This window comes from Rhopilema esculentum, chromosome 21, assembly GCF_057945365.1.
Source record: "Rhopilema esculentum isolate cy_ngs chromosome 21, ASM5794536v1, whole genome shotgun sequence".
NCBI lineage: Eukaryota > Metazoa > Cnidaria > Scyphozoa > Rhizostomeae > Rhizostomatidae > Rhopilema > Rhopilema esculentum.
Genome location: NC_142835.1, coordinates 7423637 through 7433463, shown reverse-complemented (window position 1 = coordinate 7433463; position 9827 = coordinate 7423637). Strand labels below are relative to the sequence as shown.

Here is a 9827-nt window from a genome sequence, read left to right as displayed (position 1 = left end):
TTTCTCTCTATATCCGCCCGTACTCTTTGTACGAGTTTTGGATACGGTTAAAACTGATCGCAAACTTTTTAGAGGGGTGTAATCTAATTATGTTCAGTTCAGTTTCATATCAAAAATTCATCTGCATGCAAAAATGCAAAGCAGACTAACCTTCTACAGGTGTTTTTAGAAATGTGCCAAAAAGCCCTGTTCAGGGCCGGCAAAGCTTATATGAAAGGGTAAGGGCCAAAAAGTTAGGTTACGAAATTTGTGAAAGGGTTTAGTAAATGGCGCTACCTTAGTCCTTAGTTGGCGGGAAGGCAAAGTTTAGAAAAATAGGACTCTGGGGATGGCCAGAAACTGCATCTAAAATAGATTTTGGCTGAAGGAAAAGAAGAGACAATGTTGCTTCGATTCAAGAGAAAGGATTTTTCGTAAATCAGCATTGAAATGATACATAAATCTACTCTGTTTTTTATCTGATTTGAAAAGCTGAATTTTAAAAGTACCATTCGCACACCAGTTACCTGAAAGGCGTGACACCAAAATCCAGTTATCAGTAACAACTCCCTCAATCCTTGCCCTTGAAATTTGCTCCAGCTGCCGATTCTTCACTTCTTATATTCTCAAAAATTTTCAAGCAGTTTCTTTTCCTTCGACAGCTGATTTTTCATTTTTTGTAACCATTTGAGAGTTTGTCTGTTAGTAGACCTTATGAGTCAGGTTTTGGCCCCAGAAAAAACCGAACTACTTTTTTTAGCATCAAGTTTATTCTGGATCAAGTTATTCGATCAATTGCCAAATATATGCATTGTACAACTTGGAAAACTGCCTATTCCTTCGATCAAATTCCCGTATCCAATGCTCTTTATGTCTTCTCCTGTAAAAACCTACTAGCCAAGCTTAGGTAAAGACATTTTTTTAAGAGAATACTAAGCACGCAAACGTATAAGATGGTTGACTACATTTTTGCAGATTTTCTTTAAAACAAATTATTTTGCTCTAAAGCGAAGGGAAGGTCTCGCAGCCACCGGTCTTGCCGGCCCTGCTGTCAAATAAGATATGTTGTTTAGCAACTTGAATCCATAGGGCTCTGCAGAAGGAGGCAAGCATACCTGAAAGGGATATGGGGGCAGGACACCCTCTGCATACATATAATTCAACCAAGATTTTCGTATTTCAGGTAAATTTGGTATCAAACGCCCGCTTGAGAAAGGATATTGTGACGCCCCTGATAAGCGCAAGGCATTTTGTAATCACTCATAAACATTAGAAAGCTGAATCAGGGGCCGTACAAATGGGGAGCCGCAAAAAATTGAGTCCCTTATTTGTAATATGCCTTTTTATGTTTATAGAGACGATAAATGTCCCTTGAAATATGGCGTCCATCTCAATTAGCATTTCTTCATTCACGTCTCCTTGAAATAACTAAATATTCTTGAAACCTATGACATAATAAAAGTTCGTTGGATTATGTAAGGCTTTCATTGGATGTTGATGAGGTATCCAAAAAACAATGGAGGCCTTTGTATATGAGTCAGGACGGTAAACGACGGTACTGAAAACGAAAACATCTTGTTCTGAGAGTGTCCGTTTCCAAGTGAACGCGATGTAGCCTGGTGCCGGGTGACAGTGCGCGAACAAGAAGGCATCCCGTCGCAGTCACAAGCTCTCATGAACGATGTGGTGCGGTGGGAACCAGTGGTGGGAAACTAGCTACAGATGGTGCGCACGTTCGCAACAACCTTTCCCGGGGCTGGTCGCGACTAACAAATGGCTTTGTTATGATAATAAAATTAATCGAAATTTTTATTGTATATGTTAATTAGATTTATTTCATTCTCACACAACAAAGGTAATTTCTCATAACATCGTATTGTTCTCTGTCGATTTGCGATTTCCTAACAGTGATTTCACAAAGCGGTCCTATATTCTACCTCAACAAATGCACAGGCTGTAGCCCTGTTTACACTACAGAAACCTGGGTTCGCCCCAGGTTAAAACTAACCCAGGTTAGATTTGTGTAGTGTAAACGCAAACTAACCCAGGTTAGCCCCAGGTTAAGGCCTGTTTATATGAGCCGGGCCAGCCCGCCTGACCGAGCTGGCTCGCCTAGACGAGATGAATTTTAATTGCGTTTATATGAGGCAGAGTTCATCTCGGCAAAGCGGGATGGCCTCGTATTGATTCAACTGATAGACTCGAGTTGATATCAATTTTTGGCGCGCTTGTTTTGTTTTTGATTAAAGAAGTTTTCAAGCACTATTCAAGCACCACACAAAATGTCGAGAAACAAAACGATTATTGCTCTTTGGATTTTAAAGTTAACTGGATTACTTTTGATGATTTCCCAGTTACATGGCTTGATGCTATTGTGTATTGCCTTGCAACGACACATACAAGAGTTGATGATTGCAGTGGAGCAACGAAAAAGAAAGTTTTGCCGAATCTCCTTTACCTTCTCCACAACTCGTTGATGTCCTCGTTGGAGATAACTGTTTAACAGTTTTTTCTCTTCAAGAAATGATCTCTTTCATCCTTTGATAATTCCTCTAAAGGCAGATCTGACGGCAAGAATTTCCACTGGTCCAAAAAATTCTGCTTGTTCCTGGTAAACCTTTACCATTTCCTTTCTCACATTTTTATACTGCATTGGCCTATCACCATCGAAATCTAGGCCTTTGAACTTCATTTTAACTTTGTACTCTCTCAAACATTCTATAAGGTTTCGGACCATTTCCGTTGTCCAGCGAAATTATTTTTTTTTCTCTGGAAGTCCACTTGGCATTGATTCTTCACCTTCGGTATAAGCGAACGCTGACATGATGAACAGATGAAACAGTGAAACGGAGATCGATGCGAATTGCGAAAAGAAAATTTGATAAACAAAGAAAATTTTGACCCAACACAACACAGTCACCCCGCGCTTGTGCAGAACATGCATTTTCATCTCGGTCAACCGGGCCAGCCCGCCTGGCACTGTTTATATGAGCTCGCCTTACCGGGATCCCGCCTGCCCAACTCACAGATCCCGGCTGACCGAGCTGGCCCGCTGCTCATATAAACGCAACTTGATTGAACAAAGGATGTTATTGTTTACTCAGATCTCGCCTAGGTGAGCAAGCTCGGTCAGGCGGGCTGGCCCGCCTCATATAAACAGGCCCTTAGTCAACCCATCTCAAAAGGTGGGTTCGCCCTAGGTCGAGCCTGGGTTAGTTTAGATAAAGTGTAAATGCAAAGCTGGGGCGAACCTGGGTTAGTTTCCTCAGTACGCATGCGTAGTGGCAGAAATGTTGCCGAGTGCAAACAAAGCAAAGCGCGAATGCACAGCTTTCTCATTGTTCACATGAAAAGCTAACCTCGCAGCAGTATCGATAAACAAAACGACCGTAATGGCTGGGGCGATGACATGAAAAATCACATGTTTCTAAAAACCCCCGCAAAGTCGCTTGCTTTAGCTCGATATCAAACTAACCCAGGTTCGCCCTTGATGCCTCTTATACTACAAAGTCGACAGTTTCCAGTGTAAACGCATCAGGGTTCGACCCAGGTTACTTTTAACCTAGAGCAAACCCAGGTTAATTTGTGTACTGTAAACAGGGCTTATGTATTTATTACTGGGGACACGGCTTCTGGTAGCCAGACCCCTGTCTGGAGCACAGGCTAGGCTTCTGCTCCCAGGCGGCACTCCGTCGACCTGCTTATTTGCAGTCTTCCCTTTTTGGCAAACTATTTTCAATAAATTTTGGCTCTTATATTTTCATCGATAATGAAAAACCATATTTTGGGCACTCTGTGAGAATGCTCGGGAAAATTTGGTCTCATCTTGCGATTTAAACGATTCTTAAAATTAAATAAATATCTGGTGTGACAGACAAACTAGGATCATGCATGCACCAATTGTTTTACGAAGCAAATAATTCCAGAGCTGCAATAAAGGGCGACAGAAGCCTTGGCCCCACTTTTGTCAGCCTTGCTCCCTCTCAACTTTCAAACTCGTGGCGTAGAACCTGACAGTCAATCTGACACACAGCAAAAAGGCTTCAAAAACAAGGATTTCCTTGATAAGTCCTTCAGGCTGACATTGTGAGTGGCGTGGATATGCTTCCAATGGCCAGAACTACTCGCTTGATTTTGACAATACCTTTTGTAAAACCACTTAAAAGGGGGTTTTGAAGTAACCCTTCATGCACCCTTAGCAGAACCTTGAAATAACATTTACGTAATACAAAAAACATATTAACAGACACTGATGCAATCACAGCACAAGATGCAATTGTCACGTGCTATTGTCCGGAAGGGAAAATTTTCAAAAGTTTCTGCAACAAATCAATGCATGCCTGAGGAAATAAACATGATTTCATATTTGCAAAGATTATGTTGAGATAAATAGCGCTGATATGGTAGCGGACAACTCCAAGAAGAATATATCACAAATTACATACTGTACATTCTGCACCACATGCGAACCTGCACCACAAGCCAAAACTTCCTCGAGTGAGTTCCTTTACAAATTTTCTAAAAATGAAGTATTGATGTGCATTGTGAGCAACAGCAGAATTGGTACAAAAAGCACTACAGTACTAATAATTAGACTAGCTCCAGGCGCTGATCTAGGCCGGTTGCACAGGTTTCAAAAAACCGGTCAAGTTCTAAGAGCTATGTTTCTCTTTAAATCTTGAATTTTTGATCTAAATTTCAATTGCAACAATTGCTGCATTTCTCCCTGACTGACTACATTTTTTTCTGTTTATATACTGAATTGAACCTTCACAAGAGTTTGACAGAGTTCCCAGCTTTCTACTTCATCTTTTATCTCAAAGTATCCAAGGAATTCAAAATCGAGCAAATCAGCAGCCATTCGATGTGACAGCTTGGAGTATGCTATCTATGCGCCAATATTGAAACCGGTGGCTATTGTTTTCTGAAAACCTGTGAAAACCGGCGCCCATATATTCCCCTTATGCGAGAAAAACCAGTGACTAAAAAGCATACTCGACATCGATATCCATAGCTCGAAAGGATGGACGCTTTCAAACAAAATGATACAAAATGGAATACGGATGCAAATAAGAATCTGAGGTTTTTATATTAAGGGGAGTTGACGTGTTTTCTCGGAAAAATTCATGAAAATTAGAATCAAAGTTGCAAGAAGAGGATCAAAGGCCATGCTGAATGGCGTAAAATTCTGGCATGATCCAAAAATTTGGCTAGATCCGCGCCTGAGCTGAAAAGAGTTTATCGGCCAACATTTTCGCTTGGCACGATAGTAACTGGCAAATCATTCACCGAGCTAGTAGCCTATGCGCAGACTCAACGGATCGGTTTACTACTCGACAGTTCTTTGTGAGAGACTTGAGTCTGCACGCAGGCTACGTGTGTTATGCTACCAACAGTTATAGCTTCTGAATTTCCGATCAAAATGATGGTCAAACTACTGAGTCTTCCATGGGATATTAGTCCATAGTCTTTCAAAGAAACAAGGGTAGACACAGACATCAAGTGTAAACATTTGTGGTCATCTTTTCAGGCATAGAAAAATCTTTATCTCTTATTTTAGTGTATTATTTCATTACAGAAAAAAAGAAGCGTTTGAGTTGAATGTGGAAAATATCATTGTTTGCGTCTACAGTTTCCTGCAACACGGGCGTTGCGGTACCCTGGGTACCAGACTCACTATTTTATATAGATAGCAATTTTATATAGATAAGATAGCAATTTTCTTGCTATGGTGCAAGCAGGGGCGGATATAAGCAACAATGATCGGGGGTGTTAGGCACTAATTTTGGTGCCACACCCTTAAAATCGCTGGAAATGATGGAAACGCCCATTTTTGAAATTTGGTTTTTAACTGTGGCGTAGCCAGGTTTGGAAGATTGGTAGGCCCAAGAGGACAATATTTTTGCTGATCACACTCCTAAGAATTTGGGAACACATCCATTTTGTCAATATGTTTGAAAAAACCATGGCATTTTCACGTGGCAATTTCCCTTTATTCGACGTCATAGGTAGCTGACCATATTCTACACCTGTCTATTTCCTTCACAATTCCACTAAGGTTTATATCCTGAATTGTGTAAGGCCAGGAATCTCTACGTGTAAAAAGTGATTTTCCAAAGTTGTATTCAAATATCTAAAAAAATTAACAGTATTCAAAAGCTTTAAACCAAGTTCTTTTTTCCTTGGATCAAAGTCTACGACAAGCATTTCAGAATCCAGTTTTTTAGGATTTGACTACTTTTAGCATTTTAGTTTCTATTATATCAGGAGCGTCTCAAAAACGTGAAGACTTTTCTATACAAATCAGAAAATGAGGGGACAGTGTTGAACATTCTGTAGAGAGATAGAGGAGGGTCTTCTGCGAGCAAAGCGATCAGAAAATTGTTGCGACGACGCCCTTGAAATTAGCTTAAAATACATTTGAAAATATCCCCCCGCTACGCTACTGATAAGATGATAAATACTGATAAAATTAGATAAAGTAAAATCTTGGCGTTACTTTGTTACTTGTTACTATTGACTACCAGCAAATGATTTTTACTGAATGAAACAAAATTTACTGAAGGACACAGAACTATTGGGGGGTGGGGTTACGCACCCACTACACCCCCCGCTTAATCCGTCCCTGGGTGCAAGCGAAGCATCTGGGTAAAATAGCATGCATAGTCAGTTTGACACAACAAAAGATCTTCTCTTTGGAGAACTTCTTGGTGAACTTTTGCTAAGCTGGAGATCTTTGAAAGGATATATCTATCATATGCAAGCCGCTCGCCGATTTCTTGAAGCCTCCAAGCTCAAATGCAGCCAGACCCCGGTATATCTCTTTGTTTTTTGTGAATCCTCTACTTTGCACTATTAAAGTCACACTAAATGTTGCATAAAAAGATGTTACTGTAAACAGAGCGTGACTGCAAACCGGGCTAAACTGGACAATTGTTTATGTTTGGAATAAAATGCTATGCGACTGTATCCAGCAGAGTAACTTTGAGCCGAGTGAATAAAAGAGGAATCTCTTTCAACCTCTTAAACAGCCACATCAACTGTCGTTTTGCATTTATTTTAAAAGGTGTGTTGTATATATCAACACAACACTCCCACAACCTCGGTTTTCTCTTGCACATGATTTAAAGTTTGAAAGAACAGGCCCGTCGGAACCGGGGGGGCTGTGGGGGGGCTGGAGCCCCCCAATAATTGTCAAACTGTAGTATGTTTCCTTTATAACAGTGTACTGAATGAGAAGGAAACAATGGGCAGCCCCCCAATAGGAAGTTCGTTCCGACGGCTCTGAAGAATGTCCTTTGCTTTTGGTCATCACCAGCTTTTTCAAAGACTTATGCAGGGCCTTCTTTCTTTCCTCGGACTCAGATCAGTGTTTTTTTTCTTTTTTTTTCTATTCGGTAAGAAAACTTACAATAACAATTTACCTAAAACAGTACGTACGAACTACTAAACTATATTACAAGGACGGAACCCAGGAGGGGCAATTTATCATGACTGCCCCCTGGGATATGACATGTATCTAAATATGACTAATAATAAAACTATAACACTGCATATGCATATACTAGATTATAATAATACATTCACAGTAAAATACAACATATACATATACGGTAAATACAATGGACGTTTGACATTGGACGCCACTGGAAAATATCTTTTAATGGTCGAGGTTTATACCTAATATAGAATTGATTGAGAAGATTGGTATGGAGTCAAGCTGGATAGTCATTAACATTATTAACAGATCAGTGTTAGCATGAAACTGAAGATCAGGCACGCCAGAGGGGGTGGGCTATAGCCCCTTCACATTTTTGCTGCAGTATGATATTCAGGTTGTTGCATAAAAGATAATGGTGGAAAAACTACCATGAAAGTTTACTATCCCCAACCCCAAACTCTGCTCAGGCGTCCCTATCCATCCTGTTGCAAAACGTGAGATATGAATGGGTCCTACGTTTCAAAATCCTTTTCTTTAATATTGTGTCCTAAAATGTCGTTTTGCATGATCTTCAAGACTGGGAGGCTGAGGGTCATCACGTGTTAAATTTACCGACGATGACATACATAAGGAAAATTAGATGCTATTTAACCTGCCTATATGCGTTTTTACCGACCAACTAAAGATTGTGTGGACCAACTGAAGATTTACCGACAAAAACATGAAGAATTGGGGCTGTTACATCCTCCTACACTTTCCTGCTAGCTACGTCCCTGTTAATAACCTATTTCTGTCGTTTCTCTGGCATATAGGCACGCAAATGAGTTGACCACAAAATGTTGAAAAGTAAATTTTTCAAATATGATATAAAAGAAAAAGTAAGAGAATGGTTTTAAGTCAAACTTAGCTAAGTGAAGTGGATGTAAGCAGTTTTGGTTTCTGTAAACGGTCAAAAGTCAATGACTGCGGAAGTTTTGTGCGGCGTTCACAAGGGATCATGCTTAGGTCCAGTGGCGGCGCCATCTACTGCAGAGTGGGAAGATAATGGGCGTTGCCAGCAAGGTCACACCCTTTTTGCCTCGTTTCAGTTCTTTGATCTACCCCTACCTTGCAATGTCACACTTTTTAATCAATTTCTAGAAGAAATATGTGGACCATGTTTTGAAAAAAGTGGGGGAAGAGGTAATTGCCACTGCTAAGATCCCCCCCTGGGGATCTCCAAAGCAAATATTTATGCAAATGTTACACATACTTCACATCTAATAACATAAAGGATAGTATACATACAACAGCCGCATCTAATAACACATCTATGAAGGCATTTGATCAGCGTTGATAATCAATTCAAGCCCCCAAGAACGTTGTAAAGGGATATCGTTGTAAAATAACAATAATTACTACTTTTATTGTAGTGACGTTTCATTCGATTTTCTTGTATTTTATCTGTCTAAAATACAGTTGTCTCTGAATCTTCGTTTTAATATCGGAATTTTCCGTTGCATTCTTGTTCCTTTTTGTATCATCGTCGATGAGGGACAATGAATAGTTTTCCTCGAGACGATTTCAGTTACTGAATGTGAAAAGGTGTTCATTTGATTGTGGTCCAGAGAAATTAGATGTGACAGCCATATTATTTCGAAGAAGCAAAGCTTATCTGCATGATTATAGATTTATGGATAAACGCTAAAATTCCTCCTTATTGATTCCTCGTTCAAATTCTGCGGGGCCCATGTGACACCTACACATTTTTATAATAAAGCCCCGGTCAAACGATACAACATTTCACCCTACATTACGCCCAACATGATGATTGTAAAATTTCACGAGAGCAAAAGTTTTTGCAGCCTGCGCGCAGACGCGACTGGTTTTCCCGGCGATGAATTTTGTTGAACGGAAAATTTAGGGTTTCTCTCCCAGTAGAGAGAAATACTGAATTTTCCCATCAACTAAATGCATCTCTGGTAAAACCAGTCGAGTCTGCGCACAGGCTAAAGTTTTTGAAGATTGGGGCAAAAATTTGAAGAAGCTAAGAGGACCATAGTTTTGTGTTCTCTAAACGTTCCATCCCCTTATTGTTGTGGATAGAGTGGCACCAACACAACTTCCGAAAAGATTTTCCAGGTTCAGTTGACTGCTAAGAATATGCCTCTTGATTTTCCGCGAAATTTCTCGACAAATTTTATTTAATTGCATTATTATTATTTCATAGTCAAAATATGTTAACATAGTGGAAAAGAATTATTGTTTTCAGAGCATTGTCGTAAGCAAACCTTTCGTTATGCGGCTATGCACAAATGATTCTAAACAAGCTTATAAGCATTTCATATAACATTAAGCTAGCCCCGGTACAAAGCATGGTTGTGCGGTCCCGATGCATTGTACCGGAGCGAGCTTATCAGCCCATCAT

At 40.1% G+C, this 9827-nt stretch overlaps 1 protein-coding gene across 3 annotated transcripts in view; it reads right to left on the bottom strand.

Annotated features, from left to right (window-relative positions):
* Nucleotides 1-4424: 4424 nt before the first annotated feature.
* LOC135684431 (uncharacterized) overlaps nt 4425-9827 on the bottom strand; it is a 51513-nt gene continuing 46110 nt past the window's right edge. For 2 of the 3 annotated variants that reach the window (XM_089114889.1, XM_089114890.1), the window contains exon 9: nt 4425-4497. The gene's annotated coding sequence lies outside the window, so the exon portion shown is untranslated. The remainder of the gene's footprint in view (nt 4498-9827) is intronic. The other variant, XM_089114891.1, reaches the window with a different exon arrangement.